Raw genomic sequence first — 18523 nt, forward strand, 5'->3', positions numbered from 1 at the left:
CTGACAAGCCAGTTAAGTGTCGTCTCCGTCCAGGGTTTGTCAGAGTTACAATAATTCTAATTAGTAGGGCTGTGTTTGAGAAAACGTTCTTGCTTGTTTTGCGAATGAAAGCGTGCCTTGATAAATTCGAAACTTATGAAAGGCCTGGACGCATAAATCAAAGGCAGGAAACGGTTAAAGCTGCATCCACATTGCGGAATAAACGCAATTTGCCGTCTGTTAGGACTGTTTGAACAATGCAAGTTCCTTCTTCTGCAATTACAGCATAAAGCCTTGATTTGACAGATGTGTGGGTGCACGCTGGTGTTAAGTTGCTGTCAGAATGAGCCGTAAACCAGACAGGTATCTTTTCATCTGTCAATACGAGCGTTTATTCGGTCTATTGGAACAGCGCAGCACCCCGAGGAGAACTTTATTTAACTTTTGGTTGTCCTTCCAAGACTAAATTCTTCAATCCTGACGTTATCTGAACGCAAATTGTGAATGCTAATTAACAAAATGGCCTACAGAAATTCTGATAACCTGAATGTTTCTTTTTTTATTTCTGGCTGCTTGGCCAACGGGCTCTTTTCACACAGGAAGTTATGAAAGTATTACACGCAGATCATTTGCACAATGAAGTCCCAGGCCTCTCTCTGTGTTTTTGTTTGAATTAGCGTAGCAAGTTGAAAAATGACCACCTCTAGGCTAGTTTTGCTGCAGTCTGTCAGCTGCAGGAATGTAGCATTGTAGCACTAGGGCCATTTTTTAAATTAATTAATTTATTTTTATGTTGATTTTGATATTGTGTTTGTGTTCATGTTAAAGCAGCAAGCGTTGCAACATTCTAACCAAGTCATCTTACCATAGACTTCCCCAGAGCTTTAACCACAAACCAATCACACAGTCTTGGTCCTAGTTAAGTTATTTCCTCACCTCATCATTTCACAACTGCCGTTAGAGTGCTCTGCAAGTCAATCAGTGAGGCAATGAAACGAGTTTCACCAACTGAGATTAAGGAGCATTTTGATCTCGATAACAGACTTTCAACTTGTGACATGGAACGGAAAATAAACATGCATTTTTGATGCCGAAAAACAGGGACGAGAGAGATGGAGGGTAATGACGTTGTGCTGAGCTCCTGTTTAGCACTCGGCAGCCCCAGGCAACTGTAAGGCATCAAGGCCACCTGGGTGCGACTTTATTAAAGGATGAAATGAGAGGTCGCACGTTCCAGACCCTCACATGACATCCTGCTGCTGATTCTCTGTGCTGCCCAGCCTGGCTTTTTGATGGGTTAGCCATGAAAGTGTTTTTCATTAGTCCCTCCGAGGGACCCTGGAATGCTCTTTTGCCAGCAAATCCTAATTTCATTGTTGATAGGTCTGTTAGAAGCATGCCGTGTCTATCACAGGCTTTTAATTAATGCTACATAATGCGTTTGTAGGGATTTCGATAGATAGGCACATGTTTTGCAGTGGTAATTTTGACAACAAATTTTGATTTAGTTTTAGTCTTAGGCATTCATTCATTCATTCCTTTTCTTTTTTCGGCTTAGTTCCCTTATTAATTTGGGGTTGCCACAACAGAATAAACCGCCAACTTATTTAGCATATGTTTTACGCAACGGATGCCCTTCCAGCTGCAACCCAACACTGGGAAATATTTAGTCTTCTGAATCATTTTAGTTTCAGTCTAGACTAAATTTCCTAAGTTTTTAATAGACTAAATCTACTCGAGATTTCTAATTCTAAAGCGAAGATGTATGTAAAAATAAAAGTGCGCTTCACTACAAGGCAGTTTCGTTATCTTGTATGTTGTATGCTATTCCCTGATAAGCGGAGATTATAGCACTACAGTATCATTACATCCTTACATACGTAAGAAATAATCACACCGCTGAATGACGCCCTGAATAAATGGTTTTGTGATAGAGGTATACTGTAAATGGCTGTTATCATGATGATCGTTACCATAAAATTACCATGTTTTATCCATAACCTACAGAAGATAGAAATAGTATTTAAAAGTTGCTTAAAAAACATGCAAATAAAAAAATCTGCCTTTTTTTTTTTCAAAAAATCAAAAAAAAAATTTTCATTGGATTGCGACCCCTTGGGTTATTATTAACAACACAGCAATAGGATTAGTTGCAGCAGATTGCAGAATGACGGCCTGAATAAATTGTTTTGTGGTCAAGGTACACTGTAAATGATTGTTTTCATCACAATCATGGCGCAAACAGCGCGTGAATCTAGCATGAGTTAGTGAGTTAGCTAAACTGTAGCCGCAGCTAAAACGAAACACGCGAGGAAACTCCTCACGAAAATGAATGCCATGATCAAATGAATTTTAAGACTGAATCTTCTTTTTCTCTCAGCTGTTGCCATTTCATTATAGTTTAATTTTACAGATGCCACTATGGATGATGATGTAATCGCATCCAGCGTCTACAGTGGACCAGATACTTTTCAAATATGTTTGTCTGTGTGTATGTGTGTACGTCATGCATCACACACCAAGATTAATTCTGATAGGATATTTTTCAAAAAACGTCCCTCAATCAGATTCTCATCTCATATTTATTAGTCAACGAAAATGTCAGTATATTTTTATTATAGTTGTAATCATTACTTCATTTTTATTTAGTTTTCATCAATAGAAACATGTTTGTCACGAAATTTATGACAAGTTTTTCATCAACGAAATTAAGTTTTGTCAAGCCTTCATTATGGTTTAATATTTTATTCATTCATTTTCTTTTCGGCTTATCGTCCCTTTATTAATCAGGGGTCGCCACAGCGAAATGAACCAGCAACTTATCCAGCATATGTTTTACGCGGTGAGTGCCCTTCCAGACGCAACCCAACACTGGGAAACACCCATACACTCATGCATTCACACACATACACTATGGACAATTTACCTGTACCGCACGTGTTTGGACTGTGGGGAACAGCCAAGCACCTGGAGGAAATCCACGCGAACATGGGGAGAACATGCAAACTCCACACAGAAATGCCAACTGACCGAGCCGAGGCTCGAACAAGCGACCTTCTTGCTGTGAAGCGAAACTGTAATGCCCTGTTGCTATTTCATTATAGTTTAATTTGACGGACTATGAATGATGATGTAATCGCATCCCGCGTCTACAGTGGACCAGTTACTTTTCAAATATGTGTGCCTGTGTGTGTGTGCGTCATGCATCACACACCAAGATTAATTCTGATTGTATATTTTTAAAAAAACGTCCCTCAATCGCATTCTGATGTCATTTTTATTTGTCAACAAAAATGTCAGTATATTTGTATTATAGTTGTGGTCATCATCGCTTTTTTATTTAGTTTTCGTCAGTAGAAACTAGTTCGTCACAAAAATTATGACAAAAAAATTTTGTCAACTAAGTTGTCAAGCTTTCATTATAGTTTAATATTTTATTGCAATTTTATTTTTTGCTTTATCAAGGATACAACAAATATGTAAGCGAATTACATTTATGAAAGTAATAAGTTGTAGGCCAGAATTTAGTTATGCCACACGGTATCTTGAATACCATCCGTAATTTACTGAATTTTTTTTTTTATTTGAACACATACTGTAACTATAAATCACAAATCCTGAAAAACTAAGAATTTTGAAGTGCTCTACTAGGTGTGTGCACTATAAGTATAGCACTACATTAATTTAGCAGGTGTAAAACTTTGTTCATTGTTCATTGTTCTGCTTTGTCATAAATCCTAAACAAGATTTTTGTACTCATAGCTTTTGCATTGTGAACCTGTTATCTGATGGCAGCAATCGGGTAACAACTTTATAGCACTTTTTCATGGCTGTAGACTGTAAATGGAGTAACTGTTTGCATTGGCAAAGTGTTGCCTGTTTTATAGCAAGATCCCATCACGTCAAGCTCCTTATCGTTGGCAGGCACACTAGTGTTCTCGCAAAAACAGGCACCTGTTTCAGCCACTTGAGCATGCATTTCGCTTTTAAAGGGACAGCTTTAATTTAAGAGAAAAATGATAGCTTGTGAAAGTGCAATCTGTTGACATATTTCACTGTAGAATAATCGGTGCGTGCTGTGATTGGTCTTCTGCAGCGTTATCATTTAACAGACAGCTTTTAATGCTATCATTTAATTCTCCTCTCTCCCTCTCACCGGCTCATTTGTATGCTGCTCTCTCTGTGTCTGTTTGGGCTAGCTTTAAGAAGCACAAAGCCTTTAATTGTGAGGTTTAACATTTTGCAATTAAAATCCACCCTTATTGCTCAGAGGAACGAATGACGAGGCTTTGATGTATTTTAATCAGCGGAGATGTATTGTACTTTAAGGAGCGTAGAGATCCCTGATACATTTCTGATTTTAAATCGACATCCTCTTCTACCTTTGAAGATGATAGCATTTCAAGCTGAAAGCACTGAGCTGGGGTCCCTTGAACCCTCCCCCTAGATAATAAAGATTTTTATCTTCCCCATTCTAAAGTGGACAAATAGGATTATGGGAGACATTTATATTTCAACTAAACCAAGAACATCACAATGATTCCCCAGAGCATGAAGAATCAAATCTCCAAAGATGTAATAATTAATGGGAAAAGTTTTGCGGCAGAACTTTTTGGGATGATGACACACTTGGCGAAGCTGGGAGTGTACAGCAACTTATCTCGGCGAATAATTCGATTGCTGTTTTGCATCTGTGAAGCTGGAATTCACTAATAACGGATCTCCTCTGCTTCACTTTCCATTGACAGATGGACTGTGCATGCTCAAATCGAATTGGGCTTTAATTGCATTGTGGCGTTTCAAATTTATCTGCTCCAAAGGTTTTGTTTACAGGTTTGGGGGCTCCTGGAAATGATGGTTGCTTTCTTTCCAGTGCTCTAAAGAAGAGGCCACTGTAATTCCTGGAGAATGTGCCTTGGTTGTTTGCCCTCTGGGAAAGAAACTGTTCAATAGGGCAGATTGTTTTTTTTTTGTTTTTTTCTCTCATATGCACTTAAATGCTGTACAGCTGCCTGGATGGTCTTTGGAGCTGTATGTCTGCTTGGTTGCACAATGTTCACATGATGGGGTTCATTTGGATAGGTGGACCCAGTGTAATCAAATTCCTTTCTGCTTCTGAGCTCGTCTCTCCTCTTGCACATTTGTGAACGCACTTTACACGTGTACACTAATGTCTTGCCTTATTAAGTCGAAGCCGTTGAATATCAAAGGCCCGTGCGCACGGTAAACAGCATGCTTTTCTTTTATCAGCACTATCAAAACAAGCTGATGACGGTTTCGTTTGATAATGTTTCTTCGACTAGAAAAAAAAACAGCTTGTTTAGTAGAAATTGTTTAATCGTGTTGAATTCTGGAGAGAAATCATCCAGAACGCCTCATAGACAAAAATAATGGTAATAAAAATACAACACCCCCTCTGTAAATGCTTGTGTTAATATTGTTCTGGATGTTCATTAATAGCTTCAGATTTTCCACTGAGTGAGTCATGCTAATGTTTAACCAACTATTTTAAACCAAAGCCCACACAGAATCATATTTCCATTTTAAGAGATTCGAAATGTTTTTACTGTGTAAAACAAAAGCATTAGCTAATTAAAAGTCCCTTGGAAGACCTAAAGCTTAAAGGGATAGTTCACCCAAAAAATTTAATTCTCTTCTGATTTACTCACCCTCAGGACATCCTTAAAATTTTTATTTTTGTGGAAAATTAAGGATGTTTTTAGCTGAAATTATGATCCTTAGTGGTTCAAAAAATCTAAGTAAATGACTTCAGTCACTTTGAGAGTGAAAAGTACATACGATCAGTCAATCAACCTTTATTTATGTAGCACTTTACTACAACCAAGGTTGACCAAAGTGCTTTACACAAGTAAAAACAAATTGTACAGCACAACTAAAAAGCAGACAATGTAAAACAAAACAAGAAATATCAATAAAATGCCATACAACATACAGGCCAAACTAACATACAGGCCAAACTAAATGAATACCTATGACATTATTCACTGCATATTACCTGTAAACAAATCGTCACCTTAGAACTATAAGGTTTTATCTGACATTTTTGTCAAAATTGTGTTATTGACATATTCTTATTAAATGACAACATATTTACATTATGGGATGTTTTTTTAATAAGTTGTTTACATTTTAAGCCTTTTTATTTAAAAAACAAATGTAACACACATACTGTTTGCTGTAGAATGCAAAAACTTTGAAGCTCAATATCTCAATATCATTCAGAACGCAGATAGAACCTTATAATTTCAAGGTGACGAAATATAAGCGAACAGCAAATATCAAACCTAAAACTAACTTTGCCGAATTGAACTTTAAAAGAAAAATTATGATTCATTTCATTGTAACACAAAAAGTTGCTGTAGTGCCAGCAGACTGAATTAAAGAGCTGCAAAATGTCACTTTTATCTACCATATGGTACACTGCAACATAACATATAAGTGCAGACGGATGTGTTTTGATCTGGTTGTATTTACAGTTGAATTATTAGCCCCCCTGTTTATTTTTTTCCCCAATTTCTATTTGGCAGAGAGAATATTTTTTTTCAACACATTTCTAAACATAATAGTTTTAATAACTCATTTCTAAAAAAACTGATTTATTTTATCTTTGCCATGATGACAGTAAATAATATGTTACTAGATATTTTTCAAGACACTTCTATACAGCTCAAAGTAACATTTAAAGGCTTAACTAGGTTAATTAGGTTTACTAGGCAGGTTAGGGTAATTAGGCAAGTTATTGTATAATGATGGTTTGTTCTGTAGACTATCGAAAAAAATATATAGCTTAAAGGGGCTAATAATTTTGACATTAACATGATTTTTAAAAAAAAATTTAAAACATTTAAAAGTTTTATTCTAGCCGCAATAAAATAAATAAGACTTTCTCCTGAAGAAAAATATTATCAGACATACTGTGAAAATTTCCTTCCTCTGTTAAACATCATTTGGGAAATATTTAAAAAAGAAAGAATTTCAAAGGGGGGCTGACTAATTCTGACTTCAACTGTATATAACAGATCATAAATTCTAATTTGGTCAGTCAGTTAAGTGCGCTTCAATATATTTTTCACATAATTTTCAGCTGCAAAAACTTCTCAATGCATTGTCAGGAACCTCTGAATAGGGCTGGGCGATTTGGCCTAAAATCTAAATCTAGATTAATTGAACATTTTAACTCAATTATGATTAATGAATGATTCTTTATTTATTTATTTATTTTATTTTTTGCGCTTTCCGCATGGCCCACACTCGTCAACACTACCAAACTGACCAATCACAGAGCTTGGGCTATGTGTCATCATGACGTGTAGTTATATTTTTTTGAGAGGTCGGCGTCAGTCACGGCAAGGGCTATGCGACTGTGTTAAGTTAGCGCCAGATCATATTATGCGCTCGATGCAGAAGCGTAAACAGAGCGAGGTCACGTGACTCCACATGCGGTAGGGAAAGTAATTGAAAAAATTGACCTATTAGATCGATTATAGGTTCTGAATGTCGATTTCGATTACTTTACGATTAATCACCCAACCCTACCTCAGATATTTATTTTGTTTTGTCTATACAGGTTTTGTTCACTCTCAAAATGCCATTAACTGTTGACTTGCATTTTATAAATCACCAAGAAACTAAATTTCAGCCAAAAATTATCTTTAATGTTTTATAAATGGCTCAAGGGTGAGTAAATTAACCACAAGTTTACATTTTTTTGTTGAATTATCCCTTTAATGACAGAGCTACAGTAGTAACACACTGGAATGAGCTTGTGAAGAGAGAGGATGATTCCATCATGCCCTCTGCCACACACTCATTTGCCTGGTCTTTGTGAGCCTGTAATATTTTTCATGTGCTTCTAATGAAGATTACCCCTCTCTACCATCCACTCACCTTATCGTTAGCCTGAGCTTTGCCCGTGCACTAATTGATGCACCCCTGCCAATTCAGACTCCGGCCCTGTCACTGACCCCCATTAAGATCCCGTCCTCCCCTTCTTATGGAAATCAGCCCTAGCGTTGTGAATCCTCCACCTCCAATCAGTTTTGCTCAAGTGGAGAAAACAGCCTCTCGTCGCTCGAACCAAGATCAAGCCTGACTCTTATTGCTTTGTTTCTGCTGGCTACAATTGACGATCTCAAAGAGACTGCATTCCTTAACACCAGATTCATCCAAAACGTAATTAAAAAAAGGTCAATAATTAAGAACAAATATTTCAAGTGCTATCAAGTGAGATGGAAAAAGTAAACTGACCGTGACAGGTGATCATATTGTACTGACACCCAGTGGTAGCATAATGCAAAGTAGTAGTTTTTAGTTATTAAAAAGTAACTAGTATTTTAGTAGTATTTGTTGTCGACCATGTGTAACTAATTCAGTTTACCTTTATATGTACAGGTATATCACATTTCACAATGCATATTTCAACACATTAGCTAAAATTAATTCAATATCACAAGTAAGAGTCGATGCAATGCCCACATAGCAGAAGTGTACAGACATTTTCTAAAATAATAACATTTATGCAGATCATACAGTCAGAATTTTTAGCCCCCCTGTTTATTTTTTCCCCCAATTTCTGTTTAACGGAGAGATGATTTTCAAATCACATTTCTAAACATAATAGTTTTAATAATAACTGATTTATTTTATCTTTGTTATGATGACAGTAAATAATATTTGACTAGATATTTTTCAAGACACTTCTATACCGCTTAAAGTGACGTTTAAAAGCTTAACTAGGTTAATTAGGTTAACTAGGCAGGTTAGGGTAATTAGGCAAGTTATTGTATAACAATGCTTTGTTCTGTAGACTATCGAAAAAAATATAGCTTAAAGGGGCTAATAATTTTGACCTTAAAATGATTTAAAAAAAAATTAAAACTACTTTTATTCTAGCCGAAATAAAAAATAAGACTTTCTCCAGAAGAAAAAATATTATCAGCTATACTGTGAAAATTTCCTTGCTCTGTTAAACATAATTTGGGAAATATTTAAAAAAAAATTCAAAATGGGTTTAATAATTTAGATATCAACTGTACATGGTCATCAGGTCAATGTAAAAATTAAATCATATGACACATATGTAATAAATGACGTCAGTACATAATAACCGGTTATGATTATTACTGAACCAAAACCTAATTGTTTGAGTCTGCATCACGGTGAATCGAAAAAACAATTAATTTTGACACCCCTAACGACTTATACCGATGTGACTTGTAGTCACTTGTGTTTAATTATACATGTGATCCAAATACTGTATTCTGGCATTGGTTTGTCATGTCATCTTATCTGCTCGATGAGCTCACAAATAAATTTAGACCATCTCGTGTATCTACGAGTTTTTAGACAGTGTGTTTTATGTAATAAATTTTAAGCAAATAAAAAATGTCTGAGCGCTCCTTTTAAGCCACCTGCACCTCTCCCGCGTGAGAGGTTGAAGGCGATTTCACAATAAGTAGCCAGTCAGTAATGATGGTTGTCATCAGATTTATACATGTTGGCGTTCTGCACCTGTTCTAATATCTTCATGCTGTGCACACCAAAGCTCGTCCACGTGACGCCTCGCTAGCTTAACTGCTCTAATATAGATGCTGTATCTCAACCTCCAGTTATTTATGGCTGAAACACAACGGCACTCCCATGTCGAGTTCCTCTTCACTAGATGCGATGTCAACACACATCCCATGTTGTTCTCTGGAAGCTTGACATTTGCAGATAACAACCCTGCTGCCCAGGTAGCTTAGCTAACCGTTGTGGTTAAGATGCCTGGAATAGTGACATGCAATTTATTATCTTAACTAGCAAATAATGTCATATTTCAGCGATCATAAATGGTTTATCTGTTCTATGTTGTTGTTGTGGATTTAAATAGATGATTCATCCCCAAAAATTGTATTTTCACCATCAAGTTGGTCCAACCATTTTGACAGTATTTTTATTGAAAACAAAGGATGATATTTTGAATAATGTTGAAAGCTGTTAGTTACTAAAATTCATACAGTAGGTGGAAAACATAATAAAGAGCAGGATTATTAATTATTTCTAAACATAATATTTTTAATAAATATTAATAAATAAATAAATAATTTTTGCCATGATGACAGTACATGATATTTTACTAGATACTTTTTAAAGATACTAGTATTCAGCTTAAAGTAAAATTTTAATGCGTAACTGGGTTAAATAGGCAAGTTAGGGTATTTGGGCAAGTCAATGTATAATGGTGGTTTGTTCTGTAGACAATTAAAAAAAAATGCTTAAGGGGGTGAATAAAATTGAAAATGGTTTTAAAAAATTAAAAACTGCTTTTATTCTGGCCTAAATTAAACAAATAAGACTTTCTCCAGAAGAAAAAATGTTATAGGAAATACTGTGAAAAAGTCATAATTTGGAAAATGAATGACTTCAACTGTATATGGTCAAGTCGATGACAGTTTCCAACATTTTTCAGAATATCTTCCATGTGATGTTTTATAAACAAACTCCGGGAGGAGCATGCGTAGATGTTTCTACATCAGCCTAATACGTCGTTTACAATCACTCTATTATCCAATCAGCATACAATCAAATCATACATAAATATCAAGCTTATCCTACATTCATTATCTCTCAAGATCTCTTCTCTGAAACCAATCTCAGAGCTCTCTTTCTGGACAGCACGTCAAATGTGCTTATTCTTTATTAAGTCAAATATATCAGAGTTTCTACAAGTTTCATCAAGTCAAATTTAAGACTTTTTAAGACCTTTTTAAGACCATTATGAATGGAATTTCAGACTTACACAAGGCTAAGCACTAAGGATTTTTTCAAATGGCCCAGTTAAACCATTAAGAAATCATTACAAACAAATGTTAGGGAAGATAATTAAACCAAATGTTTATGATAGAAATATTAATAGAGATGGTAGATAGAGTTAATAAATATGAGTTAATAAATAAGATTTAATAAATAAACTTTTGTTAATTTGTATTGAGATGGAATGATAGTAATTGGATGGGTGTTGGCCCGATTTGATAGTTCACATGGACATAGGAAAAATTAAGAGCAGTTTGAAATTATTAAAGACCTATAATACAATATTTCAGTGAATTTAAGACCTTTTTAGGCCTAAAATTTAGATTTTGAAAGTTAGGACCTTTTAAGACCCTGCCGATCCCCTGGATTATCTGTAGGTGTGAACTCTTGAAAGAAGAATAAAACTTTTATGAAACAAGTGGATGGTAAGTAAATGCTGACAGAATTGTCATTTTTGGATAAACTGTTCCTTCAAACCTGAGTCAGAATCAATTTGCGATAGTTTGGCTGTTTAACTAACATAAAAAGATTTCAGATTCAACATTAGCCCCATTTATAACCTACTATCTGCTAGTGGATTCCATTCATAACATTTCCCCTACAGCGAATCGTTTCTGTGTCCTGCTGAATGCAGCCGAAAATGCTTATTTCTCATTCCAGTCCCCAGTGCAGAGACCGTGGCCCCTGTCTGTACTTATACTGATCTAAAACGGGCTTGGACAAAGCAATCTGCCACATGCTAGCCCTTGCAACATGCTTTTTTATAGTATCAATAGTCTGCCCTGCTCTCAGACATGACATCACAACAATTGGGAATCACTTTCGGCAGCTTGCTCTGTGAGGGTAACAGCCGGGCCAGAAGCGGATGCGGTATGCCATTCGGCTCATGGGTTAGTCAATGTGTAAACACAGCGTGCTAGTGATTTTGTAAGCGATAAGCACTTTAGTTCCTGTAATACATGTCTTCAAGTTACAATGCAACTAAATGTCACTAATAATTGCTAAGTTGTGCATTTGTGTGTATATAAAAGTTTCATGTAAAACTTCCACTGTACAATTTTATGAAAACTTTGGATTGTATATTAATGTATATATATAACTACAGTACTGCAGTATGTATATTTCTAACATATTAACACATTAAAGTGTTTAATTTAATTAAAAGTTTATACATATATGTGATTCAAAGCTGAATTTTCAGCATTGGTGTTTCAAAATAACAACTTTTAAACCTTTCATTGCATTGTAACATTTCCAATGCCACTTTTGATTTTATTCTGAACGAAATGGTGGAATCAGTAAAATGTCACAATTACACATATATACTATGTGTAATTGTGTAAAAATACGTTCATAAATGGCTAGTGAATGAGATCTACAGTAATGCTTTTCTACAGTATGCAACCCATTTATGCTAATCTAGCTGCTTTATTGGTTTGTTTAAATGCATTTAGCCCAATTAGGAGAAATCAGGTGGTGTGCTTGTGTTTTATCACAGTACACAGTCATTAGCTTTAAACACCTTATGGCCACTTCACTCTGTTTTTTATTTTGCTCAGATTGCTTTGTTTGTTGGATTAAAGAAGAAAACCCTGTTTTGCTGAGGACATTCTGATGCGCTTCCAGATTGTCCTCGAATGCCTCATAAAATATGGCTTCTGGATCAATTAATTGCGTACAGAGTGGAAAAGCAGAGCGGCGAGTGTTACAATGGAGGGCCCGTCTCCCCTGGGCCCCAGAAGCTTGCACTGTGATGTTTCATTAACTGCGTGCAGGCCTGTGGCCCCCAGTAAACACACAGTAATTAGGGAATTTTGAGTTGTCGTTTCTGAGCTTGCACTATGGTAATGATGATATGACCCTAAAAAAATATGAGGTACTTGCGAGGTCACGGAATAGGCACCCCGCATTTAATTCTCCTCGCTGGTCCAATTTAAATTAGCCTGTGACTGTTTAATATTCCAATTCTTGTGCGCTAAAATGGAGATTTATTTACAGATAAGGGCGAAGGATCATATTTCATGAATTTTTTTTTTCTTTGGAAGCTAATCGCAGGCCGCAGATTGACGGACCATTTGTCTGTGTCAGCAGCCAAGGACTTATTTGCTTGCTAATAAACACAGACGTCTAAATGTATACAGTCGTAAAAAAAAAATGACTAGCAGTCAGTGTTAATTATTCCAATGCAAAACAGCAAATAGTGTATTTCGTTATGCACCGGGTGTTTTTACCTCTAATATTAACATTATATTAAGTCTCCTAATTAGTGATGGCTGCAGTCGGGCCTCGCAATAGTAATTGCTTTTGCTTCTTTAAATAAAAGATGCCATGTACAATTGCGTCTCGTTACCGATATGGGATAAACAGGCTGAAGCCGGAGTGGCCAGGTTGGCGAGTGGTGCCCGGGCAGAGCGTCGAAGAGAGAGAGAGAAACCTGCGGATGGGGAGGCAGAGGCAGCATGTCAATGAGACGACTCGATGTCACTGAGCTCACCAGTCAGGACAGCCATCTGGAAAATCAAAGGCCAACGCCATCTGCTTTACTTTCCTACTGTTTCCCATTGCCCTCTTTCTCTCAGCTCTCAAAACGGGATCTTTGTTTGATACCTTCTCCTGGATTGAAGTGCCATTTTGTTTTCTCAATGTGGCTGTTGTGGAATTTCTATTCCTTTTTGTTGGTATGTTGACCCGTGAGGTTGCAGTGGCATTCGAATGCCCTTGTGGAAAGGATGACTTTTTAGGAATGCATTTGTATTGTTTAAGGACTCTCTTTTTAAAAAAGCATCGTCGGTGAGACACAGATGGAAAGGTGCCCTGGTGCTTCCCCCCCCTTTTTCGGAAAGAAATCTCCTGACTCTGTAAAATGGGCAATGATGACATATGTGGATGCGGGCTTGTTCATATCTTTGTAGGGCCTTTAGGGAAATAAATATCTGAGAACATTCAGTGAAATGAAGCTCACTCAATAAATCAACCTGACACAATAAACACTTCTGGCACATGCAGCCCCCCCCCCCCCCCCCCCCCCCCCCTTCATCCTTCCCCCTTTTCTCTCTCCAGCACCACCTACCTCTCAACGCTCTCACCGCTACCAAATGGTGCCTCCCCAAAGGCCGGTAAATCAAATCGGCACACAAATACAGTGGGAATTTATTTGGAATGGGTTTTTGTTCTGTTTAACGCCCGATTGTTAGATGGACTGGGCTGATGATAAATCTAGAGACCGCCGCTTTACCCGTGCTCGGAGCCTGTTGCACCTCGGCGCCGCGTATAAATCATAAATCCGATTGCATGAGAGAGCTTTTGCGGGCTGTTGACAGCAAAGAGAGTGGCAAATGAACAGAATATATGTCTGACGCTATTTATCTTCCCCCGACTGCTACTGCTGCAGACTGCTGGAAGTTGCCAGAAAGTTTCGTATTGAATCAGGAGAGGTGTGGGGCACAGGAACGTCCTGCGGTGTGATTAACGACCACAGAGCCGTTCACTTTTGCACCAGAACGTAGCTGAAACGTTGATGTGCGTGTAGCCCGTTAGAGCAGTTCATTAGCTTTCCATATTGACTGTTGCAGTTTGTTATAGGATTTAGCTCACCCAAAAATCATCTGCTGCCACTTGGGTTGTTCCAGTGGTCTGAGGAACATATTCTGAACAATGTTAAGGAGCCACTAGAAGGGCATCCGCTGTGTAAAACAAAATGCTAAAGAAGTCGGTGGTTCATCTTGCTGTTGAGATCCCTGATAAATCAGGCACTAAGCCAAAGGAAAATTAATGTTGAGGTGTCAATGAGGTCTAAAACAACTCTCCATTGACAATCCCACATTTTGTTTTCTTGTTTCATAGATTAAAAGATATTCAACCAAGAATAAATATGATGCTCACCCTTGAAGTAACTGGAAACTGGTAGTCACTGACATCTATAGCAGAAAAAAAATTATACTATGGAAGTTATAGGGAGACCCACCACTCACTGACTAAGGTCCAGAATTTGACCCATACAGCTCATTTATGCTATTTTGACTGCTATGCCATCATAAATAGTGAAGATAACCCATTGAAAAGGCTTTAAGACCAAGCAGAATGCCCTGTTGGCTATTGCTTCGGTGTGACATCAGCTAATCAGTTTTTCATATTGCAATCTGACATAAGAGAAGTCATCTTTCACTATTGCATTGTTTTTAAACAGAGAAAACATTTTACAGGTTACTTTTATTCTAAATCTTGGACCTTATTCTTGAAACAAAAATGAGTAATAAAAAGATGAGTAATAAAAAGCAACAAAAGCGAACCTGATATTGATAACATACTGTAGACTGATGAGGGAAAACCTAGACATGATGAAGATGAGATTGTTTCTTTGTACAAAATAGATTTGAGCATTGAAATGTAGTTTGGCTGCTTTATTTAGAGTGAAAGGAGGTAATTTTTGATCTGTAGGACAAATTGAATATGCAGAATTCTAAGACCAAACAAGGGTTCATTTAGAATCACATTTTAGTAGTATCAGTCCACTTGAAGATTTGGATGGCAGCATTCACACCTGAACCGAACTGACAAATCAAAGTTGTTTTTTAAACAAATGAACCAATCGTACTAAGTCCGAACACATCCTGGATGGATAACAGAACATTTTATTTAATGTTCAACCCAAAGTATTCAATGCGGAGGTGCACTCGTTTGTGATTTAGTGTTTTAGAACTTTCGATTCAGTTGCTTATGAGAGAAATGACTAGGAATAATAAACGGGAGAAAACTGTCAAACTACTTGATCTACAAACAAGTGCTTGCATGATTATACAGACAAAGCAGAGTGATATAATAAGAAAATATCAGTTTGCAACATCAAGCAGCATAATGAGCTGTATTTAACGTCTAAAAATTAATCGAAGTGAATGAGACCGGAAGTCTCGAGCTAAAAAGATTCAAATGGCTGCACCCGCTCGTATGCAAAGAATAAGGTAAATACTGAGGAATGGTGAAGAACTATTTACAATAGACAACAATACAATGGAAGTCAATTGTAAGAACAAACACCTCACACATGTTGTCCTCCACTTTAGAAAGTCAGTTATACTGTTATAAAAATGAGTCAGGGTGAGCAAATGATGTCAGTGTTAATTTCTGAGCGAACTATGCCTTTAATTTGTGACCTTGTGCTGATGCGAAATCCCTTCCACCGCTTGCCTACATGCCGAAATCCCTCCCAATCCCCCAGGCACTATTTAAACAGCAATAATATAAGCCGTATAGCAGGGAATAATTAGTTTATCAGTGTTTGCTATGGTAACACACGGGGTAACAGTCTTAAGTGATTGTGTTTTCAAATGGCAGGCCCCGCATACATTTTCTTTTATCTATCCACGCAGTGGCTATGATTGCTCAGTGTTATAAATGGCACATACTTTGTAAGCGGAGAGAAAGACATTGTTTACAGTTGGCCCCACACCGTGAATCTGTCCAGTGTAAGGTAATCTGCAGTAATAAGCTCCATTTGTTTTGTTTAGCTCTTTAACAGAGGGCTGGGGAAGAGAGAAAGAGAGAGAGAGAGAAAAATCTCATTTCAAATCCTACTAACCTCCTTATCTCTATTTGTTCAGTTGTTTTTAATGCCACATACTGAAAGAATTTCAATAGCTGTTTTGCCATGAAGTCATTTGTTATCCTTCAGCAGGCTTTGGTCTCCCTATTGTGTGACAGTCGCCGAGTGCTTGAATCTTCCAGATGGAGCTAGCCAGAAAGAGACGCTAGCAAACAAGCGTATGTTCACGTACTTGCGCACACACACACACACAGGAATACCTTTAGAGTTTGGGAAAGGGTGAAACGCTTGTGTCATGTTTCTCAATATCTTACTTCCAAAAATATATACTCCGTATCAGTGAGAATGTGTCAGGCACTTTGTTTTAACAGGTGGAACAGCTTGTCCCTTAAAGCTCCATCTCTCTGATGTTACGCGGTGGTCACATCCTAACATGATGAAGAGCAATGTATCCTTAGGCCAGTGTCATGCTGGATTCTATATGAAGTTACTTTGCTCATCTGCCACGTTATGTGCTGCTGACAGGCTTCGACGTGAAATTCACAGTCAAGGTGCACTGCTGCGAAATAATTTAACAGCTTAATGGCACGCACTTAACTAGGACTTAATTTATGGCTCCCGAACGTTAAGGGATACTGACGTATTAAGGGAGAAATGTGGAATAGACGGTTATTAAAAGACACTTGGAATTACTTTCCATCTGTTGGTCTGGTTGATGCAAGCATTTACTACCGAGTTGTGATAAATTCTGGAGCAAAATGGGACATTGAATGAGAAAAACTGTTGAATGTGTAGAATTTTTTTTCAGTTTGTATGGAAAATTGAGAATTGAGTTTAGACCATATGCATGTTTGCTACAGCATTGCTAGTTATATACAGTAGTGTTATTCAGTTCAGCATTATTGCAGATAATTGATTCAGAAGTTAAAGACACACACTTTTCTTTCTTTGGATCAAGATACCAATAATACAACAAAACTGTGTATTTATGAAGTAATCTTGGAGATTTTGAGTGTTGAATTTAAGCTAAAGTATGCATTACATCATTATTGATAATAGAGCTGTTTGTATAAATGTTCAGCTATTAAAAATGTTTGGCATTCCAATGTGAATGACTACATTCACAGTCTAGTGCCATCATCAACATGTTACACAATAGTTGAAAGCGCTAATAGCTCCTAACAAAGTGTGCCAACATGATCTTCTAGTCTTTGCTTGGATGTTCAAAACATGACACATTATACAGATTTTTTAGATAATTTCTGAATCGTAGATGCTCAGTTAAGTTACTGTTTGGGCTGGTAACATTTTTTAAATGCTTGATTTCCTACAGAAATCTCTTCAGACATACGAGGCCATATCATAAACCCGGTGCAAAGACGCAAGATGTGTTTGGCGCGATATGTTGCTATTTTTTAACCCCAGTTTTCCCGTTTTTTGCCACGTTGTTGAAATGGCAAATCCATTTGTGCTGCATTGTAAACTAATGGGTGTTATGGTCTAGAAAGGAGGTGGGTTAAGGTGCATTGTTGGCATGTTGCTATTTTGAGGAACTAAAATAGACTGTGCAATTGACCAGCTAAATGAAGGTCTTAAGTCCAGCGCAGAGCATGTTAGTTGTGCGTCTTAAACATGTACACATTGCTTAATACACACAGGATGTACACCAATATGCAAATATCTTGGAAAAAAAAGAAAAAAAAATGATTGAATATTACAAAAAATATAATTTTCTACATAAATATAAAAACCACTGCCTCCATGCTGCCGTCATCTCAGGGGGCTTTTTTTCAGTTTATTCATGACAATTTGCTTCTTTATAATGTTGTTAATTTTAATAGTATTGTTTATTAAATGCATATTTATATTTGCTTGAATAAAAACAAGCTTAGATTTGTCCACCTGTCAGGTTTTGGACATGTATGCTTCACTATATGGGCCATAAGAATAGGACGTGTGTTTGTATATAACTCAGTTTTTTGACCACACTTCGTTATTATTGTTCATTTATTAGTTTGCTGGAAATTAGAACTGAATTTAGAAATAGATTTGAAACATATCTTTGCGCTTAACAAATGTAATTAAATATATATAGACTGATGGATGACTTCACTGGAGTGCGTACATTGTACAACAGTGAAGCGTTCAGTTTTTCCACTTACAAAGTCTGCCATGTAAATAGCAAATGTA

The 18523-nt window shown here is 36.9% G+C and overlaps 1 protein-coding gene across 3 annotated transcripts in view; it reads left to right on the forward strand.

Moving 5' to 3' along the window:
* The window catches only part of dachd (dachshund d), a 170028-nt gene that overhangs the window by 22637 nt on the left and 128868 nt on the right, over positions 1-18523 (forward strand). The window lies entirely within an intron of this gene.

Source organism: Danio aesculapii, chromosome 9 (genome assembly GCF_903798145.1).
Source record: "Danio aesculapii chromosome 9, fDanAes4.1, whole genome shotgun sequence".
NCBI lineage: Eukaryota > Metazoa > Chordata > Actinopteri > Cypriniformes > Danionidae > Danio > Danio aesculapii.